Source organism: Gossypium raimondii, chromosome 4 (genome assembly GCF_025698545.1).
Source record: "Gossypium raimondii isolate GPD5lz chromosome 4, ASM2569854v1, whole genome shotgun sequence".
NCBI classification, from domain to species: domain Eukaryota; kingdom Viridiplantae; phylum Streptophyta; class Magnoliopsida; order Malvales; family Malvaceae; genus Gossypium; species Gossypium raimondii.
Window position 1 is genome coordinate 25030295 of NC_068568.1, and position 16243 is coordinate 25046537.

The 16243-nt window shown below is 32.4% G+C and overlaps 1 non-coding gene across 1 annotated transcript; it reads right to left on the bottom strand.

Annotated features, from left to right (window-relative positions):
• Positions 1-8689: 8689 nt before the first annotated feature.
• LOC128040821 (small nucleolar RNA R71) lies at positions 8690-8796 on the bottom strand. The gene has a single exon (XR_008195627.1). It is a non-coding gene; the product is annotated as a small nucleolar RNA R71 (small nucleolar RNA).
• Positions 8797-16243: the final 7447 nt, after the last annotated feature.

Below are 16243 nucleotides of genomic sequence, written 5' to 3' on the forward strand. Positions count from 1 at the left end.
AAAGCAGTTCCGAACTCAGGGACACTCATATGGCGCACCAAGTCACTGATTCTGAAAGTGATGGTACCTTACTTGTCATGAGTCGTCATCACATGTTGGAGAGTAAATGTAGAGCAGAACTCCAAAGCCAGCTTCGTTTATGTGGACTCGATGATAGAGAAGAATCGGTCCTACGAGATTATGGCAATAAAGGCAAGCACATGGTTAGCTAATTGGACTTGCTTTAAAGCGGCCCAATTAATACAATGGCCTAAGCCGAGTGGTCGTAATTGAAGTAGCTGAAATAATTCCTCCTAGGGACCCACTGAAAATCAAATATAGGGGTGGCAGGCCTCGACGGAGGCACTCGAGAAGGAGGTCGTGCCAGGGGTCTTCCATTTTTTTGAAGCGGGGACGGCGACCTTGGACTTTCTACGAGTGTTTGTCAGGGTGTGCCTGAAAAAGAAAAGAATTCATTAATAAATAAAGCATCACCAAATATGCCAAGAAAGGCCAAGAAGGTAAAATCCAAGTAGTCCAAATAGCAAATTACTTTGAAAATAGTATGTATGAATACCCAAGCATGCAAAAACCATAAAGTGAAGCTATTATGAATCAAAGTGATGAAAACAATAAATAAGAAATAAAATAACGAATTCATAACTAAAAGACAAATCATGACATACTGAAAATAAGAATAATAAAAAGCATAAATAAATAAATAAACAAATTGAATACTAAGAACAAAGAACAAAGAACAAAGAACAATAGTAATATAAACAATGAGCAAGGCAGTCAAAATAATAAACTATGAATTATAATAATAGTTTATTATTATAATAATAAACTAAAACAGTAGCATGAAGAAAAATCAAAGAATATAACTAGATAATAATAAGGTTAGTAAACAAAATAAAAGAATATAACTTGAAAAATAAAAGAATATAACTATAATAATATCCATGTCGCCAGGTCGTGTAACTCATTATCGAACCCCTTATAGTGCACACGGCCTGGGACATGCCTGTGTGTCTAGGCCGTGTGGGTCAAAAATAATTTTTTTAAATTTTTTTTAAAATTTGAAAGTTAATTAGTTTTAAAAATAACATGAAATAAAATTAAAAGAATTAGCAGTGTTAACACTCGGGTTGCCTCTCAAGAAGCACTTATTTAAAGTCTAAGCTCGACTTACCTCGGATTCACATGGTCATGGTGGTTCTCAGAGTCGAAACTCCTCTTTCTCGTTATCAATTCTATTATCAACATAAGGTTTAAGTCGAGTACTATTTACCTTAAATATGCCAAATTCATAATGAGTTACCTCGACTGTACCATATGGGAAGACATTCAGTACTGTAAAGGGGTTTGATCCGTTTGCACCAAGCTCCAAAGTGGCAATTCGAGGATTCTTTTTATCTAGAAGTACCTTGTTTTCAACTTTAAATTGTTTCGTTCCATCTACATGCTTATCATGGTGTCTCCTTAACTTTTTATCGTGCTTTTTTGATTTCTCCTTAACATGTGTTCACCATTCATCTAGTTCATCAATTTGCAACATTCGTTCATCATGATTCATTCTATTGTCTCGACCGAAACGTGGCTCAATTATGTTTTTCTGAGGTGTTTCCTGCAAAGAAGGTTGAGCCACATGGTTACTCTACAGTCTTAACATAGAGAACGAACAAATCAACTATATGGGTAATAATTCTAGGCCTCAAAATAGCCATTATAGTAATACCGATAATGTAGGTTGGAGGAAGCATTCCAATTTCTCTTGGACTGGTCAAGGAACTCAAAGAGCATAAACCCCTCTAGGCTTCCAACAACCACCTTACCAGCAGGAGAAAAAGTTGAATCTCGAGGAGATGTTGACAAAGTTTACTCGGTGTCAGAAATCTATTTTCAAAACACTGAAGCAACACTTAAAAATCAACAAGCATCGATTCAAGGGCTCGAGAACCAAAGAGGTCAACTTGCTAAGCTAATCTCAAAAAGACCACAAGGTAGCTTGCCTAGCAATACCGAAACTAACCCAATAGAGCAACTCCATGCAATTACTGTTTGAGATGAAGAAGTGTTAGCTGAATCTGAATCAGAACCGAGGGAAGAAAGTGTGGTAAGTAACGGTAAGGTTGAGGTAAGCTAGAATGAGCAAAAACCAGTTGGTAAAGAATATAAACAGTTTCTACTTATTCCTTTTTATCATTTTTCGTTAATTTTTTTATCAACTTTTAAATTTTAATTAATTTATTTTTTAGATGGAAAAGTTTATCAAATCGTTAAAATTTTAATGGTATTAGCATGCAGGTTACCATATTAGTGTAGTTAAAATTTTAATAATTCAATCAACTTTTACATCTAAAATAAAATAATTTAACTAAATTTTAAAGGTTGACGACCAAAATGAAAAAAAGAATTAGAATTGAAATGACAAATGAGTAAACTAAATTTGTTATTTTTCTTTAATCAATTCAATTTTGATTTATTAGTGTATTAACAATAATTAATTTTTATTTCAATACACAACTTAAACTTTATACTTAAAGCACATGTCCGAAATCATCTATAAATAATAAAGGTTATTAAGCGATGTTGATTGATTATCCGTAAATATTAGGTGTAATTGTAAAGGGAAAAATGGATTTAAACCTTTAAAAAATATGATTGAGAGAGAACTTGAATCCTAAAAGAATTAACTTATATGAATTATGAAACAAACTTAAAAGATTTGTTGGTTTTGGCTTGAAATTAATTTTAAGTTGATTTTGTAATTTAATTTCAAAATTTTTAGGACATATCATTGGGATGGTCTGCAATTCTAAATACATATCCACCCAACTTGGATTTGAATTCTTGGATAACAAAACTGGGAGAAGGTCAATATTGAGATGATATTGGATCGTAAGGTTCATCATTCTTGACTTGTATAGAATGGTAGTTAAAGTTTTTGTCAAATACTTGTTAGATAAAAGTTGAAATCATATAATTTATCAAAAAATCATTGTTAAAGATTTTCTAATGAAAGTGCATCTATCAAAACTCATAATAAATAATAAAGTAATATGAATCACTCCCATGAGTAGTATTACTTAAATTTCACTCATTTACTAAAGTAAGCACATTATGTTTTATCCAAATAAGCAATTAAAATTAATAGAGACCATTGATGGAGGTTATACGGCTTATTTAGTGACATTCTCCCACTCAATATTTTTAAAAATAATACAATGTTTTAAATTTAATTTCAAGCATGGATGATTAAATATGTAGAGAAGTACAAATGACATTCTTCTTAAACTATATAGCATGCTTAATCATATATATATGATAGACATGCTTATCAATTTATAAACATTTAATTATTCATAATATTCATAAATGTCATAATCATAATAAAAATAAATCGATTTTGAGAATCCAACAATTTCCATTGTTCCATCGTAGGGAAAAATAAAATAATTAAAATGATAATAATTTTCTCAAAGTATTCTTTAGGTCTTCTAAGTAAAACAGAAACATCCTCCGTCTGGCCTAAAAAGAATTTGATTGTAAAAAATTACTAGAAGCCAAAAAAAAAAAAACTCCATGAGTTGAAAATCAGTACCGCCACACGATCACCACTAGACAGTCGCCATCACCACCAACACTGCTAACTACTGATAAGCCAACCTAACATACCACTGGCAGTGACTTCACGCTAGCCTCGGTGTGCCACTCGTTAGTTATGGTTTCTATGTACTTGTTGCGTTGGTGCCACAACTCCTACATGTCATTCAATGTGAAAGCCTTATGTTCCACACAATCCTTGGCCAGCATGCTGGGCAAGATGCCCTGCTCCATGCAATAATTGTTGTTGGTCAGTTCTACTTCACCTAATGTGCGTGATATCAAGGCTGGGCTGGTGTGACACCCCAAACCCAGCCTAGAAGAGATGATCGAAGCTGGAGAAATTACATCGACTTGTTCAGTAAGTATTTAGCAAATACGAATTTTCAAATAGTTATTTGAAAACGGTTTGTTCGCTTTCAGAAAACACTTAAGAAATTACTTAATTTGTAGCGAAAAACCTTTTTCGGACTTTTAGTTTTGAAAATTGAAATCCGTTTGGTCGACTTAAGTGATTTTTCAGTCCTGCGTTAGAAAATATCATTTACTGGCGAATTAAGCAAAAACCCAAAACAAGTTCAGAAACAGATTACAAACCCAAAACATCAAAACAAATAATTATGAACTTCACCATTTTTACATTAAGTGCAAAAACAATCCGAGCTCCCACACGCTATCTGGTCTTAAGTCAGAAGTTTATCTGAACAGACAAAGATAAAAAAAAAAGTGAGCAATGATGCTCAGGGTATAACCAAATTCAAACAGAGATTAAAAAAACACAATATACAAATAAGAGTAACATAGAGAATTCTATAAAGATCATATAACTAGTGCGAAACAATCAAAGTATTATAGAGATTTCCATAACGATCATATAAACCAAACGAAGAATGTATGATTATGCAAATGCAGTGTTTTTCAGAAAATTGGAATGCAGATTTTTCAGAAAACATCTTACCCAATTGTGCTACACACCAAAATAGAGTTCCACAGAACTCATCCAACCAAATCACACCAACAGATAATTGTGGACATTGCCACCAGAATTGCAGTTAAAACTGCCAGATCAGATATATGTAGTCAAACCACTATAATTGCAGAGAAGCTGCCAGACAGAATTGTGGGTAAACCACCAAATAAATGTAGATCATTTAACTATCAGAAACTCCCTCATTTCAAATCATCTTGAACTCCCTCATTTGAAATCATCTTGAACCCCATGCAATGTGTGACGACATGCATATTTGTGAATCAGAATGATAAGCATGTAGGACATGTTGTCGTACAATAACAAAAACAAAAGGCATGAGAATCCATGCTTTGCAGAACAGATTGATCAAATCTTAATGACTCATACTAGGTTTTCCATAAAGTCACATGCATGGTTTCATATCAGAATCAATATCAGACACAACAATATATTCAGATATCACATGTTCTCATCCAACACAGTAACACAGAAACGAATCATCAAAATTAACAGAGCATGGAGCAGGCCTGAATAAATTTTGTGATTACATAAATCCCTAATCTATTTTTGGCTCACATATTTTTTTCCTAATTTTACAAAATAAAATATAAAATTTAAAACTACATGGAGATGGTAGTTCAACATCTAATTACGAACTCAAAAATTAATAACCTAAATTAAAATCGTTCTAAAAATCTAAGAACCACAATTTGTGGTAATATTACTTTATAACAAAATAATATAACTGTAATCCATACATTCACATATACAAATCCAAAACATGCTTATAACGCAAGAATGTTACTTCTCATCAATTTAGTCAAACAAATGAGAGAGATAATTTTGGTAAACTGACTTATACTATAAGCATAGCAGAACCTTACTCTAATACCAATTTTTCAAAAAAATTGGTTTAGAAAGCAATTTTGTAGCACAATGAAAAGTTAGTTTTCTTTTCTAAAACTTGAGCGATTGTGTTATATACAACAATAAACTAGTCTAAATTCGTACAAGTGTTTTGGACTAGGTGGTAAAGGATGTTTCCTGACTTTTGACCAACACGATCTTCTTCTCTATTCTCAAACCTGGACTTGCTTAGAGTGTTGGTTCTAATTCACGAATAGATGAACAAAATAAAAATTTCTATTGGTATTCAGTAGGAATATCAATATCTCTCAAAGGCTAGAAATCGTAAAGCGAACTATCTCAAAATTTAGAATTTATTTTGAAGAATAACTCACACTAAATTTTGATGAAGTGTTGATGCTTAGTATGGCTTTTTTTTTTACATAGCCAATGATCTTTATTTATAGAGAAAATCACAAGCATCTTAGTTGAATAAGGAGAAGAAAAATAACAATATTTGAATAGAAAAATACACAATCCATTTCGGATTGACTAGGGTTGGTGGCACACCTTCTCTAGGATACCGAGGGTTGTCTCTCATCACACATAAAGGGATCTATTGGGTATTTCATTTATTGGACACAATTATATGTGTCATTTAGTTTTTAAACCAACTCAATTAATTTAATCCAACCCAATAAATAAATTTTATTTTCCCAAAATATTATATAAATTAATTAAAATTAAATCAAATAAATTTCTAATTAAATTATTTTCTCAATCCAATTTTAATTTCGATAAAGTCGTGATGACTTTACTGTACTAGAATCTATGAGTAAATAAATTTAATTAACTTGTACAACAAAACTGTGATGACTAATTTAATTTTCATTTTGAACTTCAATTCTTTAATTAAATTGATTAAATAATAATTTGAATAAATTAATGTAATCTCTAAGTCATCTCTTGCTCATAGCGAGAATATGCATTCACTACGGATAGTGATGCATTTGACCTTTCTCTCTAATTCATCCTTTTCATTTATTCATATCATCAGTTCAAATACAAGCAATCAAGGTTATACTGAGCTAGCAAAGGGAATAATTAAACTTATATAAGGGATCAAATAATTTGTACGTTTCGACTCTTCGTCTATTATTTAAAACATTATTTAGTCATGTAGTCATTTCACCAAAGTACCATGACTTAGCTCTCCTTTTTATATATCATTACAAAAGCTAATTATCGAGTGCTCGTGTAATGATTTTGTCATATGTCTGTTTTAACATCCTTTACCCAGTCCGGTTACCAAACCCGAGTAATAGAATGTTATAAACAAATACAAACCATTCACAAACAAATTAAAACTTAAATCTCAATTAATTTTTATACAATCTGATAAGTGCTAAAAGTAACATGTTTCAATCCCATTCTTAATGCAATTTCGGGTGATTATTCGATGTTAATGGTGAATTTTATGTTCCTAATATTTTAAATTAATGTTTTTATACTTGGGAGAGAATTTGAGAGCAAAAGGAACAAAAATCGAGTCAAAATCGAGCGAAAATAAAAAAAATCGGAGCAAGCTACAAGAGCCACATGGGTTGATCCCTTCCACATGGCCTGGCCACACGGCCATGTGGTAGGCCATTTCGATTGCATAAATTTGCACTCTGAACAGTGGAAAGACACGATTGTTAGGTTTTTCGGATATTTTAAGACGTATATATGACAAAAATAAGAAGATAGGAGTGATTCATCATAAAAGACTCAAGAAAACAACTCGAAAAACACCATTGAAGCCGGTTCTGAAGCAGATTTTCGTCAAGATTGAAGACTCCCAGTTGATTTCTTAAGAGATTATCATGAGTTTCTTTGTTTCTTTCAGTTATACTATCCCTGAGATGTTTTTAATTTGCAAGCATGAACTAATTTTCTAAATACTTAGAGGAGATGAACCCTATGATGAATTCTGTCGTTTGATTTTACGCAATAAATACTTAAATCTTATTCTCAATTATGTGTGTTTAATTCTTGGTTTGATATTTCTAGATTATTAATCCATGTTTGATGTACTTAAATCAGAGTAGGAATAGACCTTGTTTAAAAGTAGATCTAGCGTAATTGAGTGGAGTTGCATGCAATCCTAGAAATAGAACGACATAAATCTACCGGGTTAGAGTCAAATATATTAGGGGAATCCATAGATCGAATTAATGCAATAATAGGGGTTTTAATTAGAAAGAAATTTCAATTAATCAACCTAAAGTTAGTTGCTCTTACTCTCAAAAGAGATATTAGCATAATTTAGGGATTTCTATGGATCAAGATTCTAAGTAAAGAAATTGCGTAATTTAGATTGATAATTATAGATGAAGTCTAGGTGAATTTGTTCTTTGCTGTGTTTGTTCGTTAGTTAATTAATTTAGTTAATTTTAGTTTTCGATAGATCACTTGAATTATTCGGTTAAAGAATAGAAAGATGGTAATTACTAGTACTTTTTATCTTCGTAGGAACAATATATTTGTTCACTGTAGCTATACTATTAATTGATAGGTACACTTGCCTTAGTCAAAATTTTAGTTAGTTTACGACGCATCAAGTTTTTGGAGTCGTTGCCGAGGACTAAAATATTAGGAAAATTTTTTATTTATATTAATTTAGCCCATTTTTATTTTTATTTTAATATTTTTTAAATTAAATTTTTACATTTTAATTTTTCGTTTGTTTGATTCTGACAGGTTCTTTTGGTTTATGACTAGAGGAAACCTATTGGAACTGCTAGTTTTTGATAGTGAGATCGAGAAAATTGCTGGTAGAAATCGGAGAGAAGTTAGAGAAGCAAGACAAAGTCAATAGATTTTAATAGACGATAAGAGGAAAAGGATATTACTAAGGATATTAACTATTTTGTCCTGCTCCTTGTACTATGTATGATTATATTAAGCTTGCTCGGATTGGGGCTGAAATGAGTATCGTCAGATCGAATGTTGCTGCAAATAATTTTGAGATCAAGCCGAACACAATTCAAATTGTGCAACAATATGTTCAGTTTGATGGGTTGCAAGATGAAGATCTGAATGCTCATTTGGCTAACTTTCTAGAGATTTGTGACACATTTAAGGTTAATGGGTCACTGATGATGCCATATGCTTACAGTTGTTCCCATTCTCTTTGAGGAGCAAGACAAAATAGTGGTTGAATTCACTTCCACGGGGTTCTATCACGACTTGGGATAAGATGACTGAAAATTTTTTATTGAAATATTGTCCATCGCCAAAATAGTTAAGTTAAAGAATGACATCTTTTCGTTTACCCAAATTAAGCTCGAGACATTATATGATGCGTGAGAGAGATTTAATGATCTTTTGAGAAGATGCCCTCATCATGGGTTACCTTTGTGGTTACAAGTTCAAACCTTTTACAATGGTTTGAATCCCTCGACTAGATAGATGATTGATGAAGTAGTTGGCAAAACATTGGATGAAAAAACACCTGAGGCAACCCAAGAATTTATTGAAAAGTTGACACTGAATAATTATCAATGACGAGTCATGAGAACAAAACCGATCAAGGCAGTCGATGGTTTTAATATGGATGCAGTTGCTATGTTGGCGAGTCAGGTTGAAGTACTGATTAAAAGATTGATGATTTGAGTTTCAGTAAACATGGGAATTTGATAATGTAATGTGATGTAACTGGAGCGAGGATTATTAGTTCATAATATTTACCCTTCAAGTCTAACATGGAGCATGAGCAAGTTGACTTTATGGGTAATAATTCTAGACCTTAAAATAACCCGTTTAGAAATAATTATAATCTAGGATGGAGGAATCATCCAAATTTTTATTGGATTGGTCAAGGTAATCAAAGGTCACAACCCCCCCGGGTTTTTAGTAACTTTATCAGCAAGAAAAGAAACCAAACCTTGAAGAGATGTTAGCTAAATTTATTTCGGTGTCTGAGATTAGATTTCAGAACATTGAGACAACTCAAAAAAATCAGCAAGCATTGATTCAAGGGCTTGAAAATTAGATTTGGCAGCTTGCTAAATTGGTTTCGGAAAGATAGCAAGGTCTGTTATCTAGTAACACTAAAACCAACCTAAAGGAGCAAGTCCACAGAACCACTGTTCGAAGCGTGGAAGGGCTAGTTGAGCCTGAAAAGAAGCTAAATATAGAAGCTATTGAGAAAAATGATAGGGTTGAGGAAAGCAAGAAATACCACTAGCCAGTGGTTAGAGAATACAAACCATGATTTCCATATCCAGCAATAGTGAAGATAGACTGCATGTGTAACACCCTTAACCCGTTTCCGTCGCCAGATTAGGATTTCGGAGCATTACCAAACAATCGGAATAACATTAACATCATAAAATTGAATAAATAATCTCAATCAAAAACCTACCAAACATATGCATTCGGTCCCTAAATCGAGCCTTTGAAGCCCTAAAAATAATTTAGAAGCAATTCGGGACTAATTTGAAACAAAATAGAAGTTTTAAGAAAAAGTTTCAAAAACTGGAAAACAGGGGTCACACGACCATGTGGCCAGGCCGTGTGACATATCTCATGCCATGTAAAAATTGAACAAGGGACACATGGCCGTGTCGCAGGCCGTGTGCCAGGTCGTGTAACTCATTGACTTAAAACACTTAGAAATTTCAAATGACACACGGCTGTGTGACAGCCCGTGTGATCTATAAATTGACTGTAAATTCATGTCATTTCAAGACCAAACCATATCTACCCAACCATTCCATTTGAGCACACATTCATGGGATTTAAATGTTATTCAAAGACAAACATGCCATTTCGAACATCCTAATTCATCTAACCAATATGCCATTCAAAGGAACCACAATTGTATCAAAACATCATGGATCAAACCAAAGCAACATAGCTACTTTTCAAGCATATAGCCTAGTTCAATTATTTACCAAATCATATCACAACTGAACATCTCCAGGCCATCACAAACATACCAAAAGACCTTACATTTCAATTACCTAAAAGTGGTCAAAATTTCCTAACTTAACAAAGCACTACAACTCCATTAAACCAAACATAAACTTCAAAGGCATAAACGTAATAAATCAACCATTTACACATTCTTGAGCTACCATTACAAAAGGTCCTATACATGCCATATATAACCTTGGCCAAATGACTCAAAAAGTACCGACATGGTTGCTGGATAGTGTGATAAGTCTCCGACGAGCTTCCAACCGGTCAAGCTTCCAACCAATTGAGCTTCCGATAATCTATAAAATAAAGGAAAGTAACTACGTAAGCAACTAGTGCTTAGTAAGCTCGTATAAACTTGAACATTACTTACCATTTCATTAGCACAATTTATAGAACAAGTATAATGTCATTATCAAGACCATAAGCTTAGTAAAAGCCTATAAAAGTATCATCAAACTCACAAGTTAGTAAGTTCATCCATAATACATTTGAATTCAACCATAATGTAAATAGGTCTCCATATGCACATAATTTATTTCATTAGCCTATTCATAGATCATGATTCAATATCCCATTGTGTACTTACCATGCCATTCCTTTACTTACCTGCTGAACCACCTAGAATTACATCGGATACTTGGGAATACTCACACACATAGTGTGCCTTTCCATATAACTGTAACATTTCCTTTTCAATAGTGCTCACACGAGTTGCGAAATGGGTCTGCTCACACGAGCCGTGGGTTAGAAGGTTTGCTACATGATGCTGCTCACATGAGCTGTGGAAATCCTCAACAAATGCAGGACCTTAGCTATCAGTAGGATATTCAAGACCAACACCTGAAACATGAAATCCCTAATGACATGTCATTTGTATCCTAAGAATTCTTAAGGTTCAAATGAGTTTCATTATTCGTCAATTATTCATACGTTGATACATTTACAATTTCAAGTCCATTTATATTAACACAACATAGGAAATAATGAATTTAACTAACATTAATGCGATCATAGTTCATACGAACTTACCTCGATAACTAGGGTCGCAGAAGTAGAATCCGAAGCTTTAGCCTTTCCTCAATGTAAGTCCGGTTATTGATTATCTTTATCTAAATAGATAATTCCATTTAATTAAGTACTTCTAGTATTCAACTTAATCCATAAATCATATTTATGAAAAATTATGAAATTACCCCTAACATTTTAACTTTTTACAATTTAGTCTTTAAGTTAATAATTTGAAATTTAGCCATTTTAATCCCCATACAAGCTAGCCAAATTTCTTGGGGACTCATACCAACCCACCTAAATAATTATTTCATAATTTTAACATGAAATTTTACTATTTTCACAAATAAATCCCTAAATTCAATTTCATCAAAAATCACTTAACAGAACATGTTTATTTCACAACCAAGATTAATAATCTATCAAATAACTTCAAAACCTATTAAAAAAAACCATGGCATGTCCTTCAACCTTTAAAAATTTTACAAATTAACCCTTAGGCTAGCTAGACTAAGCTAAACCGAACTTAAAAACATAAAAATCATTAAAAACGGGTTGAAAAATACATACCATGCACCAAAATAAGCTTAGTCGAACCAAGCATTCAACAATGTAGTTCTTCCCCTTTTTTCAATCGATTTTTAATGGAAATAAAAGATGATAACATGCTTTTAATTTCTTTTGTTTTAATTTAATTATTAAATTACCATTTTAACCTTGGTTATTAACTTAAAATTAATAAAATCTTACCCATAAATTTCCACTAACATTAAGAATGATATAATTACTATCTAGATCCTTTAGATTTCCTTTCCATAGCTATTTAGCTTTTTTAACTAATAGAATTCAACTTTTACACCTTTTAGGATTTAGTCATTTTTACTTAATTAACTATTTAAACTTCAAAATTTCTTCACGAAACTTTAATACGACCGTAATATAATCTAGTAGACATTAAATAAATAATAAAATAATAATTCACTCGTCAAAATTGTGGTCCAAAACCACGATTTTCAACACCACTGAGAACGAGCTGTTACAACATGAGCGAACAATATGGTAAATTTCTTTAACTTTTGAAAATTTTGCATATTAACTTACCTTTTGGTAAAGCCCTTTCGCAGATGCCGAAGTTTACAAAATTTTTAAAAGAGCTATTAACAAATAAAAGGAAGTTAGACAACTTGCAACTGTGGAGCTCAATGAGGATTACTCGACCATTCTCCAAAACAAACTACCCACCAAGCTTAAAGATCCAGAGAGTTTTACCATTACTTATTTGATTGGTAGCTTAAATGTAGAAAATGCACTGGCTGATTTGAGTGCTAGTATAAATTTAAATCCTTGTAAATTGTTCAAACAACTTGGTCTCGGGGAACCAAAACCCATTAGGATGAGTATTCAATTAACTAACAGATCAATTAAGTATCCTAAGAGTATTATTAAGGATGTACTTATCAGATTAGATAAATTTGTATTCCCTATTGATTTTATTATATTGGACATGGATGAGAATATTGATGTACCCATGATATTAGGTCAACCCTTTTTAGCCATTGCTAAAACTGTTATTGATGTTGGTAATGGTTTACTTGTGTTGAGGGTAGGTGATGAAGAGGTTACTCTTCAAGCACTTGAATTTGTGAGAGTCTCTAACGAGTGAGATGATACTCGTTATTCTGATAATGTTAATAACCGTGTGGCTCAAAATTCTTTGTTGGAAATCACTTACAAACATGTGTTCAAATCACATCGTTTTGAATGTGATAAAAATCAAGGGACAAGTGGAGAACGAATTGTGTAGCTTGATGAATTAGGTGAATGGCGACAAAAGGCTTATGAGAAACTGAAAATGTTCAAAGAAACAACAAAACAACGCCATGGTGCACATGTAAAGAGGACAAATCAATTCAAAGTTGGAGACAAAGTGCTGCTAGATGAGCCAGATCCATGAATGATCCCTATGGACCTTAAGTTAAGAGGGTTAAACCCATTTGTGATACAAAACATATTCCCACACGGAACCATTGAAGTAACACATCTTGAATACCACAAATTTAAGGTAAACGATCATTGACTGAAACTTTAATTTGGTGGTGATATTGAAAACAAGAGAAAGGAGCTCCGGCTCCAAGATTCACCTTAATCGTTAGCTTGTAAAGGGAAGTCGAGCTTAGACTCTAAATAAATGCTTCTAAGAAGGTAACCCGAGTATTTTTATTTTATTTTATTTTAATTATTTTGTGTGCTTAGTACACTTATTTTTATTATTACTTAAAAATGAAAAAAATTGAAAAAATAAAGGAAAAAAATTTTAAAAAAGATTTTTTAAAAAAAAGTGGTCCACATGGTCCGAGGTGATCCATACGGCTGTGTCACAAGCCGTGTGAACATTGGAGCTAATTTTTCAAAATTATGTTTTTGACCCACACGTTCTGAGTAGAGACACACAACCTGGAGACATGGCCGTGTCTCACCTATACGCCCATGTATACAAGCGTGAGAGAAATGAACGACAATAGCACACGGGCTGAGTGATTCCACACGGTCATGTGTGACACACGGCTTGGATACACAGGCGTGTAATAGGTCGTGTGAACACTGAAGCAAATTGTAAAAGTTTTTAATAGGTCACACGACCTCAGAGAGTTATACGGCCTAATCACACGACCGTGTGGTCCACATGGTCTAGCACATGGCCATGTACCCCTTTTTCTTTAAAGCTAGTTTTTTTAATTTTTTTTCTTTTCTTCTTTTTTTCTTTCCTACCCCAACCAAAGTGATTTCATTTAGTTTTATATTTTATTAATTTTTATTGTTATTATTTTTATTTTTTAGATTTTTATTTTATTTTATTATGCACTTTATTGGTCTTTATTATTTTTTTTAGCTTTTTTTCTATTTGTTTTTTCATCCCTTTATTTATTATTTATTTTCTATTAGTGTGATCGAAACCATGTACTTAATTTAGAATCGCTTACAATTCCAGATTTCACTATTCCGGTGAATTTATCCAAATTTAGGGTGGTTTCAATTCTCTCTCTCCCTTATGATATTTTGCTTATTCTATTTATATCTCTTTGTACATTGAGGGAAATGTACATCATAAGTGTGGGGAGGATGTTTATATACTTATGAAATGAAGTCTCTGAATTATTGTTTGTGTTTAAGTAAATTTCTCACACTATCATTTAAGTTAATTTTTTAATTTGGAGTTTTATTGATTTTATTTTGGAATAATTTGTGGACTTTTGTGTGTTGTTTGATTTATACTTTAAGACATAAGAGAGTCAAGCATGATAAATTGTTTTTTAGAAATTATTATTTTAGGCTATCTCCCTAAACTAAAGAATTAATTTGAAATTTTCAGTTTGCAAGTTTGATATAAAACTATAATTATTTTTGAGCTTTTGAGCCCATAGAGCATATTTATTATTTCATGCTCATTTTATTTTTGGTTATGAGTATGTCGACATGACTTGTTATTCTAGAACTTTCTTTCGTTATGCATGTCGAGACCACCTTGTTGATTTGATTTACTGATATGATAGAGCCACTTAGGATTTAACTCACCTAACCTGTAAAAAGCTTACCTGCTAAATTAACCCCTAGTAAACCCCGTTGACCCTAACACATTTTTTTCTCTCGCCCATTTATGTTAACTCATAACCCATATCTATGTTGTAAAATTATCCTTTTTATTAACTCATTTTTGTCGAGATTTGATTTGGTTAGTTGCCTAACTATTTTGGGTGATTATTCGATGTTATTGGTGAATTTAATGAGCCTAGTATTTTAAATTCATGTTTTTATACTTAGAAGAGCATTCAGGAGTTAAAAAAGTGAAAAACGATCGAAAATTGAAAAATCGGAGCAAGCTACAAGAGCCACATGGGCTGACCCTTTCCACATTGCCTGGCCATATGGCCGAGTGAACCACGCGGGCTGCCACACTGCCATGTGGTAGGCCATGTCGATTGCATGAATTTGCACTCTAAACAACGGAAAAACATGATTTTTAGGTTTTTCAGGCATTCTAAGATGTATACATGACAAAAATAAGAAGATAAGAGTGAGCCGTCATAGAAGACTCAAGAAAACAACTCGAAAAACACCATTGAAGGCAATTTTGAAGTAGATTTCCATCAAGATTGAAGACTCCCAATTGATTTCTTTGGAGATTATCATGAGTTTATTTGTTTCTTTCGGTTATATTATCCCTGGGATGTTTTTATTTGCAAGCATGATCTAATTTTCTAAATACCTAGAGGAGATGATCCCTATGAAGAATTTTTTCATTTGATTTTTATTTTTTGCAATAAATACTTAGATCTTGTTCTCAATTATGTGTGTATAATTCTTGGTTTGATATTCCTAGATTATTGATCCATGCTTGATGTGCTTAAATCAAAGGAGGAATAGACCTGTTTAAGAGTAGATCTAGCGTAATTGAGTGGAGTTGCATGCAATCTTAGAAATAGGACGACAGAAATCTACTGGATAAGAGTCACATCTAATAGGGGAATCCATAGATCGAGTTAATGCAATAATAGGGATTTTTATTAGAAAGAAATTTCAATTAATCAACCTAGAGTCAGTTGCTTTTACTCTCGAAAGAGATATTAGTATAATTTAGCGATTTCTACAGATCAAGATTCTAAGTAAAGGAATTGCATAATTTAGATTGATAATGATAGATGAAGTTTAGGTGAAATCTTTCCTAGGTATTGTTTCGCTTCTTGGTTGTTAATCGATTATTTTCCTATTTTGTTATTTGCTGTGTTCGTTAGTTAGTTAATTAATTTAGTTAATTTTAGTTTTTGATAAATCACTCAAATTATTCGGTTAAATAATAGAAAAATGGTA